General features: G+C 33.4%; 1 pseudogene; it reads right to left on the bottom strand.

The window, feature by feature from the left end:
• The window catches only part of LOC112648184 (DLA class I histocompatibility antigen, A9/A9 alpha chain-like), a 31,230-nt pseudogene extending 15,153 nt beyond the window's left edge, over window positions 1-16,077 (bottom strand).
• Window positions 16,078-16,326: the final 249 nt, after the last annotated feature.

Genomic DNA, 16,326 nt, shown 5'->3' with positions numbered 1-16,326 from the left:
AAACATGCATATATTTTATTTCCTTCAAAAGTATTTGGTAGTTTTTAGCATACAAGCTCTATGCACTATTTGTTAAAGTTATGCATAATTATTTTTGTTTTGAGTGATTATAAATGGTGTTATATTTTGAATGTTTGAGTCTATGCGTTTGTTGCTGGTATACAGAAACAGAGTTTTATTTTCTTTTTGGAGGAGGTATATTGATCTAGAATCTTGTGATCATACTGAACTCACTTTATTAGCTCTAGGAATCTTTTGTTCGTTTCTATTTTTGGTAAAATCTTTGTTATTTTCTACATTTGCAATGATATCCTTTGCACATAGGGGCAGTTACTCCTTGCTTTTCTATATGAATTTTCTTTCTTTCTTTTTTTTATTTTCTTTCCTTCCTGTTCTTTCTTTCTTCTTTCTTTCTTTCTTTCTTTCTTTCTTTCTTTCTTTCTTTCTTTCTTTTCTTTCTTTCTTTCCTTCTTCCTTCCTTCTTTCTTTCTTTCTTTCTTTCTTTCTTTCTTTCTTTCTTTGTTTCTTTCTTTCTTTCTTTTCTTTCTTTCTTCTTTCTTCTTTCCTTCTTTCTTTTTGGTTTACTGCATTGGCTAGGACTAGTACCACAATATTAAATGTATAACTAGTAAGAGCAGACATCTTTGCCTGGGTTCCCAAACACAGGGCGAAGCATACAGTCTTTCACTACTAAGTACAATGTCAGCTCCATTTTTTTTTTTTTTTGTAAATGCTTTTTATCAATTTGAGGGAGATTCCCACTATTTTTGTTTTGCAGTCTTATCCAGAATGACTGTGGAGAGGAGCCTGAGTAGCTCAGTCAGCTAAGTGTCTGCCTTTGGCTCTGGTAATGATCCCGGAGTCCTGGAACAGAGCCCTACATCAGGCTCCCTGCTCAGTGGGGAGTCTGTTTCCTCCCTCTCCCTCTCCACTTGTTTGTACTCTCTCTCTCTGTCAAGTTAATAAATGAATTTTTTAAAAAAAGAATGTCAAATTTTGTGAAATAATTTTTCTGCATCGTTCTGTATAAGCATTCTGTATGTTCCTGTAATTTTTCTGTTTGTTTGTTTGTTTGTTTGGCCTGTTGATGTAATAGATTGCATTGATTGACTTTCAAATATTGGACCAGCCTTGGATCCTTGGAATAAACTCCACTTGGTGTATAGTTCTTACTTTATATCGATGAATTCTATTCTTTTCTAATGTTTATTAAGAATTTTTATGTCTATATTCTTTCCTTTTTCCCTTCCTCTCTCTTTAATTCTTTTTTTCTTCTTTCTTTTTTCTTTCTTTCTTTCTTTCTTTCTTTCTTTCTTTCTTTCTTTCTTTCTTCTTTCTTTCTTTCTTTCTTTCTTTCTTTCTTTCTTCTTTCTCTTTTTGTTCATTTGTTCATTCATTCTGTACTGTCTATCAAGTTTGGGTAATATCAAGTTCAAAAAATGAAGTAATAGTATCCCCCTCTCTTCTATTTTCTGAAAGTGTGTACAGAATTGATATTTATTCTTTTTAAGAAGATTTTGTGAAATTCTCTAGTGAAACTGTCTGGTCCTAGTGATTTCTTTTTGAGGAGTCTTAAAATAAAAAATCAAATTTTTACTAGTGAAAGGGATATTCAAAAGATCTATTTCTTATGGTGTGAGTTAAGGTAGTTTGTTTTTTGAAAGTGCCAACTTCACCAATGGTAATAAAATCACTTCCTGAGAGAGAAGAAACCTGACCAAATTTTAAGGCCTTCAAAAGAGAGTAAATTCATACATATTTACAGATGCCACTTGTAAAATTTCATAGGAAGAGTTTCTTGGCTTCAATTTCCTCGAGTTGGAATAACAAACAATATTAAAATTTCAGCCAGGATGGCTTAGGAAAGATTCTAGGTTGAAGTTGACTTTATGGCCTTGGTATTCAAAAACTGTGTGACTCTATGTTTGCAAAGCAAACTTAAGGAGGTCTGCATGGCTAATTAAAACAGTCTTGTTGCCACTATAAAAATAATCAGATTTATCTATCAAGTTCTCATCAGGACAAATTTAATTATGATCTAAACCCTTAAAGAGACAGAGGATTATCTCCTCTAGGAAAATAGTATGATTCCATAGCAAAGGAACATTAAGAACAAGAAAGAACAATTTAAAATCAATAGTGACTGAAGTTAAATTTTTAAAAATATGCCTCAATTTTTAATAATGACTACAAGAGAAATTAAATGTAAGATTGTATTTAAATGGTGTGTAGTCATTCCAGAAAATGAAAAAATGTAAAAATCCAATAAATCCACCTCTTTATGACATTTCAGCATACCAGGTATAAAGGATATTTTTCAGAGGCAAAGAAAAGTTAAATATACATTAAAATGTATTTGCTAAAAATTAGAATCTCATCAGACTTCTTAAAATAAATTACTGGAAGTTTTTTTTTTTAAGATTTTATTTATTCATGAGAGACACACAGAGAGAGGCAGAGACACAGGCAGAGAGAGAAGCAGGCTCCATGCGAGGAGATGTGGGACTCAATCCTGGGACTCTGGGGTCACACCCTGAGCCAAAGGCAGATAGATGCTCAACCACTGAACCACTAAGGCGTCCCAAATTATTGGAAATTAAAAGTAATTATAGGAATATACTGAAGGAAAATGCTTTTTTTCTTAACATAATTTCTAAGAAAGAATTCCAGGTCTAATTCAGGAGTCAAAGTGTGCAGGTTGAATAAAAACATTTTCGCATATGTTTTGTCACAAAAATTTTACCTCCCTTGAATTATTTTCAGAGGCTATTAGAGGAAGTATTGCATTAAAATTAAAGGTACTTACAGAATAATATTAAGTAAAAGATAGAAAGATATGGAATGCAGAAAAGACAGCAACCGCAAAAAAGAGACAAACAAAAATTACAGCAAGATGGTATGTTTTTGTGGGGGGCACTGGTAGCATGAAGTAAGAAGGTGACAGTTTGATCTTTTCTAATAGGAAACCAACATATAAACATTATCATTACATACCAACATATTATACACAGAAGCTTTTGATTTAAATATGATGATTAAAAGGAATGCAAACCAGCCAATTTTCTGAAAACAGCTGCTTTGGGAGAATAAAGCAGCTACTTAGAAAAGTTGAGCAGAGAACTGGTAGCACCATATGACATTTAAGTTAATTTTTAAAAAAGATTTCATTTATTTGACAGCAAGAGAGAGAATGAGAGAGCGAGCATGCACAAGCGCAAAGTGGGGGGCAGAGCGAGAGGGAGAAGCAGGCTTCCCACAGAGCAGGGAGCCCAATGCAGGGCTCAATCCTAGGACCCTGGGATCATGACCTGGGCCAAAGGCAGACTGTTAAGTGGCTGAGCCACTCAGGCGACCCTGACAATATTTTTTTTAAAGATTTTCTTTATTTATTCATGAGAGACACACAGAAAGAGAGGCAAAGACATAGGCAGAGGGAGAAGCAGGCTTCCTGCAGGGAGCCTGATGTAGGACTCCATCCCGGGACTCCAAGATCACGCCCTGGGCTGAAGGCAGGCACTCAACTGCTGAGCCACCCAAGCATCCCATTTTTTTCTTTTTTTTTTAAGATTTTATTTATTGACATTTTTTTTTTTTTTTAAAGATCTATTTAGTGATTTGAGAGAGAGAAAGAAAGTGAGTGGAGAGGAGGGGCGGAAGGAGACAAACTTCAAGCAGACTCTCCATAGAGGGTGAAACCTGACTGGGTGCTCCATCTCAGGACCAAGGAGATCAGAACCCATGAGATCACAACCTGAGCTGAAATCAATAGTCTGACAACCGACTGCACCATGTGACATTTTAAACAATATACAAGTATTACTATGAAAGAGAAACAGTCAGGCCCACAAAATAAAAAGAACTCTTAGAGAAAATAATAAGAAAAGAGTAATGTAAAAATGATATAATCTGGAGAAAAAGAAGAAACTGCCCAGTGCCTAGTGCCCAGACCTGCTCTCCTGGCTGATGGAGCTGTGTGCCCAACTACAGCCCCAAGGGTCCAGACAATCCGCATCCACTGAGTGAGGCAGGCTTCCCCCACTCTCCCACCTGCTGCCTCTCTCTGGGTTGGCTAACCTAGGGCCCCCTCCCCAGAACTCTGAACACGGGCCACATTTAGGGCAGGTTCTGTGCCAGAGTCTGGGGCTGCCCAGGTCGCCTGGTGCTGGCCAGGTCAGTGTATTACAAGGTCCTCGCTGGAGAGAATTGGGCCACCCACCTGCCTGTTCACCGGGAGGGACTGTTCTGTACCATTCTGTCTTTGTAATATAAATACAGATTTTTATACCTCAAAAAAAAATGATGATACTAATCATACAGAAAAACACTTAATTTCACTAGCAATAAATATAGATGAGTATTGGATTCTCTGAAGTGCTTATCATTTGGGTAGAAATATAAATCTGTAGAGCTATTGTAGAGATAGGAAATAACATCATAGTTCCTATAAATGTGTTCACAGTTATAATCAAGAAAATGTTTTAAGCATATATAAAAGTATATTAATCTTTCCTTGACTTCAATGAAAAAGAAAGAAAACAAGATAAATATGCATCATTTAAATGAGTGAATACTGGAAAAGCCCTTAGAAAACAACATGGCATATAATAAAGAGTAAGTAGATGCAGGCTATTGTCATTACTGTCATTATAATTTGAGAACTATTTAAATTATAACCTAATAGAATAAATTACATCCATCTGAAAGGATGATGCTTATTCACACTTATCAAAATAGAGGTTTTCCACAACCTGTTGTAAAACTGAAGGTTAAAAAGACCTTCCATGGTTCCATGCTTTGTGGCATGTGTTTGTTTAATGTGTGTGTGTGTTATTAATATATTGGTGAAGATTATTCCTAAAGGGGATATTTGGTGAAACTTTATATTCTCTCTTAATTCTTTTTTCATGTCCTTCAAAGTTTTCCACTAGACACATTGTAACACTTTAAAAAAAGATTGTGCATGGGGAGATGGTCATACAAAAATTAAAAAGGGTTCCCTGCTCAGCAAAGGAGTCTGCTTCTCCCTCTGGCCCTCTCCCTGAGTGTGCTTTCTCCTTGCTCTCTGTCTTTTTTCTCTCTCAAATAAACAAATAAAATCTATTTTTTAAAATAGGTGACAAATAAATTCAAAATCCAAGAAAGATTTGTAAGGAAGTACAAAGTATAACTGGCTTAATAATTTTCCCCTTAACAAAAAAGCTCAAATCAAATTCAAGATTATTTTTGTTAGTGAGACTTACCTGCCTCAATTAAGACAAAAGGAAGAGTGACTCACATGTGAACAAAGTGACTTGACTACTTGATATGCGTTTTTTAAAAACATGTTACTTTTAATTATTTGATTCATATTTGAATGATTTGTATAACCACCCGTAAATTTCCAAGATTTCAAATATTTTGATGTGGTGCATGTTTTAACTTTCTTTCTAAAAGGATAAAGGAAAATGGACTTAGTAATTTATACTCATTGCTTCCTTCTTTACTTTTCTTGGGTTATAAATTAACATAAGGATGAAACAGATGCTATATAATTTCTGATATGTCCATTGAATAATTTCCAGGCATGGGGTTCAAATATATCGCAGATGTCCAGCAAGACTGGAGAGCAATTTAGTCCAGATTATAGCAGAAGAACCTAGACTTCGGGAAAGATAAACCAAAGAGAAGTCTGAAGAAAAAAAATAATGTCATCAATAGTTTTGAATGTGAGAACATAGTGCATACATAACATGAAGAAACAGATGAATCTGAAATTTCAAGAAAAAAAAGAAAAAAGTTACCAAAAAAGTGTAATCCAAAATTGTTTTCACTTTACTCCTTACTATTAATTGTTTAAAAATAGAATTCACTTTACTGAACCCAGAATTATACATAAAATACATGGGTAGTGCTTAATGTGCCAAAAGGATTTTAATGGTGGTTGGTTATTCATCAGAAATCTAATATATTATTCTTTGTCATTATATAATATGTACTTTTACGTAGCATAGTCTCCCCTTTTCTAGTTACTTTTATAATTTGCTGGAAATAGCAAATTCAAATTTCTTAGAATAGCTCTAAACAGAAACATTTATAAACTGCTGTAATATTATTTTTATCTGCCTCATATGGGAGCATTTAACTCCATTGTTGTTCTCTGCAGAATATTTAGTAAAGCAAAGATAAGAAATACTTTAATGACCAATGGTGGGTGATAGGCAAAATTAAAATAAAACATCTAAAAAGAGAACAACAAAGAATATTTTGCTTTCAAGTGAAATATTGTGTGGAGATATGATTACAGATAGAATATTTTAGAATTATATTATCATATAAATATATTTACAATATATAGAGTAAAATAGCAAAGTTTAAAATACATTGTGTGATTTTAAATATCTGGTTATTTAACTCTATTACATATATATATATGCATAAACACATATAATTAACAATGTCACACTTTGAGAAAACTCTAAGTCCATGAATCAGTTAAAAACTGGTAATATCCAGGGCAGCCCTGGTGACTCAGCAGTTTAGCACCTGCCTTATGCCCAGGGCCTGATCCTGGAGTCCTGGGATTGAGTCCCATGTCAGGCTCCCTGCATGGGGCCTGCTTCTCCCTCTGCCTGTGTCTCTGCCTTTATCTCTCTCTGTCTCTCATAAATAAATAAAATCTTTAAAAAAAAAAAACCTGGTAATATCCAGATTATAATATCACTAATAATTTGTATTGGCTATTTTTTGCTCAGTTCTTTTTTTTTTTTAAAGATTTTATGTATTTATTCATGAGAGACACACAGAGAGAGAGAGGCAGGTGCTAAACTGTTGAGCCACCCAGGGATCCCCGCAGTTCTAATTATATATAAAATAATAAACACAAATGTCATGTAAATTTTTTCAAAGAAGTTTTTTTCAATGTAACAGATTGATATCTGTGGAAAATCATACATAAATAAATAGTCCATTACAAAGGTAAGCAGCACCTGGTGATTGATAATTTTAAATGCATCTACTGAGTCCCAATGTCTCTATACCTACTAATTTAATTATGTGATTTCAGGGTTTGTTTGTTTTTCTTAATGCAGTAATTATCACTTGGCAGTTTGATAATTCACAACCCTTCCATCCATCTCCCCTGAAACCTTCCGGTACACTAGATCCCAAATTCTCAGTGGCCAAGAGAAAAACAGTTGGAGGCAGGTAGCATGAGGAGTTTTTAGACATCATATGAAAGAATTTGTCATCACCAATGTCAATTTGCAATCCTCAGACATTTTGAAGAACTATTTTTCCACACACTGTATATTTCATTGAAAGCCCCCAAACTAAAGAATTCCTTAAGCTTCACTATATATAATAATCAAAAGGGTTTTTGCCATGGAGATTCTATTGGTATAGCTCTGGCCATGGCTCTAAGGATCTGAATTTTAAACAATAATTCAAAGGTACTCATGTGAGTTATTGGTTAACACTATAAAATATAGAGAGTGTCACCATTATTTTGCAAATAATAGGCACATGAAAGAATGGATAGAGGTGAGCTGGCTCTCTAAAATGTTTGATTAGAAACACTCCTTTGCACAATTTTACAAAATACTATTGATATTATATATATATATATTTTTTTTAAATTAGTTGGAAAACAACTAATTTAAAAAAACTAACAAGCTACTGAATTGGGGAAGTGTTATTTTTTGCAACATTTCTGTGAAGCTAGTGTTGATTATGCTCCCAACTTGTTTGCCAAGGTTGGAACTTACGTGGTCATTTTTTCCTTTAAAATCATCTATTTATAAACAATTTTTTTTTTAAGTTTGAGAATGCAAGAAGCATATTAGCTTTATGCCAGGAAGATTACATAGGAGAAGTACATAAAACCTAATATTTTTTCATCAGCTTTGATTGTAAAAGTTAAGTTTAGCAAGACTCAGTATTTGTTCTTCAGTGCCATTTAAATACGGGTACTTTAGACACACACACACACACACACACACACACACAATGGTTATAATGTTGGCAATGAACATAGCAATTATTCAGAGGAGGGAGGAAGGGCACAAGTGTGGTTTGCCACAAAGTATTTCAAAATTCTAAGGAGGAAAAAAGCCCTGCAATTAAAGAGCTCTCTTTCAACAGAAAGGTATATTTATTTAGATTTAAAAAAAATCATAACCTTTGAGTGATGATTTGTTACTGAATGAATGTCTTAGTGCAGGTGTTCAGGTGTTCTGTATAAATTATTTGTCAAGAGTAATTGGTGGGTTATGTTATCTTAAAAATAGGTAGTTATTTCATTGGTGAATAGAAGAGGAGGTATGTGTGGGAAGTTTCATATTCCTCTCAGTATGTTAGGTTAAAAAAAAAAAGTCACCCATAGATTACATAATTTCCCTGTATGTTCATAACTGTAATTTTAAATAAAATAGGTGACATTATTGGATTTTAAAGTTCCTTTATGAGAAAGTTTTCTTAGGTTTTTAAGCATATGAGGAAGCCCTAAAATTAAATCCAAAACTGATATAAAATAAATGAGGAGGTTTTTTTTTTAGTGATTGTAATTCTCCTGAATGCCTTCTTTTCTGTAAACTTCACTTGCAACCAAGTAAATACCTAAAACAAAGGTACTTTTTGTGTTTATCAGATTGGATTGATCAAAGTCTTTTCTTGTGCATTGGGTCTGTAATTCAAATCCTCTTATCATTTGTTAAGGGTGGGCCTTCAGTGCTGGCCTCATACCATTTAGACTCAGAAGACTTCTATTTTTTTTTAATTTTTTTTTATTTATTTATGATAGTCACAGAGAGAGAGAGAGAGAGAGAGAGAGAGAGAGAGAGAGAGGCAGAGACATAGGCAGAGGGAGAAGCAGGCTCCATGCACTGGGAGCCTGGCGTGGGATTCGATCCCGGGTCTCCAGCATCGCGCCCTGGGCCAAAGACAGGCGCTAAACTGCTGCGCCACCCAGTCCTGTAATATCTTCTTTCCTAATGCAATTTCCTTTAATTCAGTGTACAGTGGCAGAGTGATATAATATAGCAAGGTATTTATTAGAGAAGAGCAAATTAAACTTATTTTATGTTTCATATATGCCCAGAATCAACTTTAGCTTTCAAAATGGTATTTGAGTTCATATTAATTTTCATGATACAATAAGATAATTATTGTTAGTTTAGTTCTATGTGAAAAGTAAAAGGCTTTGACTCAACATGCAATAGATCTATAGGTTAAATAATATTGTACCATTATTTTATTTAGGAATATTATCATAAGACAGTTCCTTTTCAATATTCCTCAATACAATTTCTAAACTATCTGTTTGCAGGTAGTTCTTATTTTTTCTTATTTGCATTCTGCTTTCTTTAAATGGTCAAATCAACCACTAAGTTATATCAACAATGACCTGACAGAATAATACAGTTATAATCACTTAAATTGGAAACTTCAGTTCTTTCCTACATCCAGTTGTATTCACAAAATCTAGTCTTACAGATTCACATTCCATTGATATTAACTCTTCAGTGATCTGAACAATCAGAATAAATCTCTTCATTAATACATTTATCCAACAAAAATGATTTTTCTCTCTCTCTCCCTTCCTCTCTCCACACCGTCCCTTCTCCTTTCTTCCTGGGACCTCTCACTCAAATGTAAAATTCACTTAAAAAAATGGAACTAAGCTGGTCAGAACATACTCAGAAGCCAATCCCTTTATTCTTCCTCTTTTAAACACCTCCCAGGTCACAGAAAGAGATTTCTTGTGCATAATTCACTGATCTAAGGCTTATAGGGAAAAAAGTTAATGGAGAAAAGGAAAGAATTAAGATGCTTGTTTCCTATTTTATTTTCCTTTCAGAAATTTGCAGTCATCACTGATTTGGAACTACCATATTTTAAAAATATCCTTTTTATACTAAAAATAAAGAATCCTTACATAAGAAACCTGTACATGTTAAATGTATAAAGTTTTAAAATATGGTTAAGGACAAAAGTAAATTAATTAAGCTCATTATACAAGTAATGTTTAAAAAGATACATAGATGGTCACATTTAGTGCTATTTTCCTTACCAAAAGGAGGCGATGTTTGACTATTTGGAATAGATCCTTAGTGTCATTCATACACACACACACACACACACACACACACACACACACACAGGAATACATTCCTGTATGCATTTATAAGTGCGTACCTAAATAATGGATACATAGCCAAACCTACACCCGATCTAAATTTTTCTATTTGTATTTATGTAAGTATAATCTAGTGAAATGTGACTTACATTTTAACAGCCAAAATTATGTAAAAAATGTTGCTTCTTTGTGAAGAGGAGGATATAAAGGAGACTTCAGGGTTAATCCCTTTGAAATTAATTGTTGAATTATTTTAAATTTGAGTAAATACTGCCAAACTGAACTTTGATATTTTGTGTCAACTTATATTGCCATCAAAAGTATATGGAAGAAATTATACATAACGTTCCTCAATTTTCTTTTCTTTTTTCTTTTCTTTCTTTTCTTTTCTTTTCTTTTCTTTTCTTTTCTTTTCTTTTCTTTCTTTCTTTTTTTTTTTTAAGATTTTTATGTACTTCAGAGAAAGAGAGAGCTAGATGAGGAGTAGAGGGAGAGGAAGAAGCAGACACTCTGCTGACCAGGGATCCCAAAGCAGGGCGGGATCCCAGGACCCTGGTATCATGACCTGAGCCAAAGGCAGATGTTTAGCCTGCTAAGCCACCCAGGTGCCCTTCCTTAAATTTCTATTAAGTTATTAAGTTATTGATCTTAGTGATTTATTGGACTTCTCCATATTTTCTATTGATCCAGGTATGATGCAAATATTTTCACTCAGTCTATCATTTATATATTTTTTACATGTCTGGTGTATTTCATCATGTATGTGATTTAAAAAATAATACGGTTAAATATATTAAGGTTTTAACTTTTGATTTTGCATGTTTTCTTACTTTAAAAAAATCTTTACCTTCTAAATGTTATAAATATATTTATTGTATCTAAAAATTTTCAATGAATAATCCTATATTTTTCTTATATTTTATAGTTTAGGGTTTATAATTTTTTGAAATACTTGATTTTTTGTAATGATCTGAGTAGACATTACAAAAAAAGTAGACATCTTTTTTCCAATGATATTTCCAATTTTCCTATCATATTAAATATTTCTTCACTTTTCCACAGAATTAAAATATTACTTTTTCATAAAGTATAACGAATCATAGACCCTATTAATAGGTTAATTTAAAGAGATGGAAAACAGACTGGTGGTTGACAGGGACCAGGGAGGAAGGAATGGGAATTAACTGTTCAATGGGTATGGAGTTTACTTTGGAGTGAGAATATGTTTTGGAACTAGAGAGAGGTGGTGGTTGAATACATGTAAATGCAATAAATGCTGCTGAATTGTTCACTTTTGATGTTAATTCAGCTTCTGTGGATTTCACCCAAATTAAAAAGCAAAACTAAACAAACTTCCAGTACCAAAATATATATGTTTTTCAGATTTATTATTTTTTTCAGGTCTATTTTGCATGTTCCCTGTAGATTTGCATTCAAAATTCTACTGAGATTTTATCATATTTTATTTACTTTGAAATTCAAAAGTTAATGACAACACTGAATGTTTCTAAACAATGACACAGGCCAATTTTGATTAATTTCATGTATCTTCTTCAGAAAAGAATTTGTAAACACACACACACACCTTACACGATTATTAAATTTACTATAGACAATTTTTTTTTTAAAGATTTTGTTTATTTAATCATAAGAGACACAGAGAGAGAAAGAGGCAGAGACAGAGGAAAAGGGAGAAGCAGGATCCATGCAGGGAGCCCGATATGGGACTGGATCCTGGGTCCCCAGGATCAGGCCCTGGGCTGAAGGCAGTGCTAAACCGCTGAGCCACCTGGGTTGCCCTACCATAGATAATTTTATGTTAGTTTTGCTCTTGTGAATATTTTTTCCATCTTATTTTGTGTGCAGTTATAATTAGTGAGAAGAAAAATTGCTAATTTTAGTTATCTTATACTTGGCCACCTTGCTAATTTCTCTCATTATATCTCACAGTTTGTTCCATGATTCTAATGGGTTTTCTATGTATTTGATCTCTCTCTTTTAGACAAACACATACACACCTTTGAGACTAATGGTGATCATTCCCTTAATTTACATATACATGTTACTTTTGTTTTCATTCTGTCTTTTCTTCTTTATTGACTAAAACAGCTAGCAGCATGTTGAACATGGTTGTGATTAATAGACATCTTATTTATGTTTCTGACTTTGAAGGGATTACATCTAATGTAGTATTTGATGTGTAATGGTTACTCTAGGTTTCTTGTACACAAATGGTTATTTTCTGTGAAGCTAATGAAGCTTAAGCTTAAGAAACCTTTACTGAACAGACTCTTTTCAAGGCTTTAATCTTAATTTTGTATTATAATTCTTTCTTTTTCTTAAAGACATCCTCCCCTAAACCCCTTGTGCCAAATCATATAAGCTTCTGGTCTCATTAACTCTGTGTTCACTACTGTTGTAAGGTATCTTTTATTAAACAAAGGAAATCTGTGTGCAATCTCACTCTTCGGTGAATTTGAAATGACCAGTATCTTTTCTTTGGTAATACATTTACGCTTTTTGTTTAATATTTTAAGACAATTTGTGAAAATATCTTGTGCAAGTTTTCTAGTTAGCTATGTTTAGATCATTGGTAATCTGTAGAATTCTTAAATGATAGGCTTTGCTGATAATTTTAAAGGTAGATCATTATTATTTATTTGTTAGACTTACTGATTCAAAGAGATGTTACTATTCTAGAGCCAATTTCAGAACTTATATTTTCCCAAAAAATCACCAATGTTTTCTGCATTTTCACATTTACTGAAAGTTATATGCTAGTTTTCTCCTTTACCTAGATCAAAACTTTGCATTTTGTTTTCCCCCATAGAAACAACTTCTGATTTTAGTAATGAGATCTATATAGTTGTTTTTTCTTGATTTTTAAATTCTTTATTTGTTCTTGATTCCCCTGTTCCTGAGGGTTTTTTTGTGAATTTTATATACATTCTTAGATGGAAGTTGATTTTTCATATAATTTCTTATTCTTTATTTTAGTGTCACTTTGTCCTACTTTACAAAATGTATATATCATTCTCAATATAGTTCACTTCTAAGTAGTTTGCTAACTACTAAATAACTAATTATTTTGATTTCCTCTTTGTCTCAATAGTTTTTTAGAATCATATTCTTCATTTCTAGTATGAAGATTATATTGGCTACATTTTCAAAAATATTTGGAAATATTTTTAAAAATATATTTATTTATTTGACAGAGAAAGAGAGAGCACAAATAGGGGAACATTAGAGGGGAGGGAGGGTAGGCTCCCCAATGAGTAGTGAGCCCAAAGTGAGGCTCCATGACAGGACTCCAAAACCATGACCTGAGCTGAAGGTAGATGCTTAACCAACTGAGCCACCCAGGTGCCCTATATTTGGAAATTATTTTTAATTGATGCAGAGGAATTCTATATATCCTGGTTACTATGTTTTTATCATGTATACATATGTAAATATCCTCTTATAGTCACTGGCTTGTTTTTCTCTTTTAAAACATCTAAGATAATGGCTCATATATAGAAGTTACAACTGTTATTATAGCTGAATCGATCTTTTCCTAAATGGTTTGTGTGTGCGTATATGTGCGTGTGCTATGTCTTGCTTACGGAATTCTTGCTAAGATATATTTGCTTCTTAAAGCTTTGCAGTTAGTTAATTATAATTGGATTTTGTATACAGGATGCAGTTTTATTCTTCTTATATTTTAGAATAGATTGCTCCAGTAATTTTTTGCATAGGTTCTAATATCACACTCTCTTAAATGTTCTTAATTCATGGCAATTGCAAATTTACCATCTTGACTTCTGTCTTTAAACAGAGACTCTTTCTCCATGTATTGTAGGCAAAATAGTGATGAGTGGAAGATGTCCATACTCTAATGTATGGAACCTGTGAATATATTATCTTATATGGCAATAGAGACTTTGCAAATGTGAATAAGTTAAAGATCTTGAGATAGGAAGCTTATTCTGAATTACAAAGATGATCCTAAAGTAATCACAGGGGTATGTATGATTGATAAAGGGAGGGGAGCATGAGAGAAGATGATGTGGTAACTAAAGCAGAGATCAAAGTGATGCAGTTGCTGGCAGTAGGCCCTGCCTGAGCCAAGGAATGTGGGCAGCCTCGAAAAGATGGGAGAGGTTGGGAAGAGATTCTCCCCCAGAGCCTCCAAAAGCAACATCACCCTGCTATACCTTGATTTTAGTCTAATGAAATTTCTGATAATTAAAACCCAGGACTGTAAGAGAATAAATTTAATATTGTTTTAAACCACTAAATGTGGTGATTTGTTTCAAAAGCATCATTTAATTACATATCCTTAGATTCTCTAAAAAACGCTTTTAATGATTTTCTTCATAAAGTTCAGATAAATATCTTATTAGATTCCTTTTCACACAATTATAATCTTTGTTATTAGTATAAATATATTTTAGGAAAGTCAACTTGTTTCTGATTACAGACTTGATATTGATTTTATTTAGATAATATTCTGAAAGCTTTTTACAATTTCTTAATAATGTTTTTATTTTCTATATTCTGTCCAGCTTCTACATTTTATCTTTCAATAATTAAAGTTTTATTTACTTCTAGTTATTCTTTTTAATATTTTTTTTAAAGATTTTATTTATTTATTCATGAGAGACAGAGAGAGAGAGAGAGGAAGAGACATAGAGAGAGGGAGAAGCAGGCTCCCCACAGGGAGCCCGATGTGGGACTCAATCCGGTACTCAATTCTGGGACTGTGGGATCACACCTTGAGTTCAACTGCTGAACCACCCAGGCATCCCTCTTCTTACCTTTTGCTGCATACTGTGCTGGCAAAACTTCTAATTAGCATTGACAAAAAGTAATGATATTAGAAAGTTCGTGCCTCATTCCTGATTTTAAAGGTGCTGCATATTTTGTATTGTTTAATGTCTCAGAAGAAAAATATAACAAGTATTATTTTAGCTACTAGGAGTTTAAATGGAAAAGCTTTGGACTATTACAGGACTGGTTATGAGTGTGCTGTAAGTATTAGAAGAGCCAAAAGAAAAACATGATGCTGCTCAAACGTCTATGACACCTTAGGGTATGAGGAACAGACGGAAGAAAGTTGTATCATATAAAATGGAATAATGCACTCATGTCTGAGGCTGCTGTGGTTTATGCTTTTGGAATTATCACTTCACACCTGTATAGAGATCCGAGACTGATAGCACTGTCCATTATAGGTCTAATACATTCTCATTAGACTGCCCCTAAAAGTACAGAGAAGACAGTATAAGGGAAAATTCAAAGTGTGAGCCAAAAGGAAAATTAACACTAAATTTCACATCTTTGGTTACTGAGCAATCTTATGCATGCTACTACTCACATTTAAACTTCAATAAAATGATAATGATACCAATGATAATTTGCTTTTGTTTAGCATGATGCAACTATTCTTCATGCAAGTGAAGATGTGCTAATCCTTCTGCCCTGATAGAGTAATTAAAAGTGTACCAGTCACTGTATATATCTCTGGGGCGGGGGGGGGGTGTGGTGTTAATTTATCCATTTATTCAAATACCTGGATTCAGTCTGTGACCTGAAAATACAATGTAAAATTAACCATGACCAGCATTATATATATATAGAAGAAAAATGGTGAGTGGAAAATAATCTATGTTTGCAAATAAATACCAAAACAGCAATAAAGCCAAAATGTATAGGTGTCATGGCCTTCATTTATGTTACTAGGAACAATAAAGTGTTGATATTTATAAGTTAAAAATCTACCATTATTTTCATGTCTTCATTTGCCTTCCAACATATCTTAAGCTGGTCATAGTTCTTAACCTGGTGAGGTAATCCATACTTTCATGTTGAAGGATCTGAGTCTTTGGTGATCCTGATCTTATCTGGTTGATGTTATCCCTTGTTAAGTTGGTATTGAACACAGAAGTAGCCAAATTATCTCCAGAAAAATCTTTAAGCTCCATGGCAGAGGACTGAAGCCTCTGCCATGGAGCTTTCTCCACTGTGTAGAAGCAACCTCATTTCACTTCAGCTGTAGGACTGAGTTTCTTAGCCGGTATAATGAACCCATCTCTCTGTCTGATCCAGTCTTGAATGGAGTTTCTATAATCAGTAGGCAATTTTATCTTCCATTCCAAGGGAACTGTTGCTATAGCCATAGAAGAACATTGTTTTAAACCAATATGCTTATTTTTCTCCAATCTTAACTCTCC

The sequence above is a fragment of the Canis lupus genome, chromosome 7 (assembly GCF_003254725.2).
Source record: "Canis lupus dingo isolate Sandy chromosome 7, ASM325472v2, whole genome shotgun sequence".
NCBI classification, from domain to species: domain Eukaryota; kingdom Metazoa; phylum Chordata; class Mammalia; order Carnivora; family Canidae; genus Canis; species Canis lupus.
This window is presented reverse-complemented; position numbering and strand designations above follow the sequence as displayed.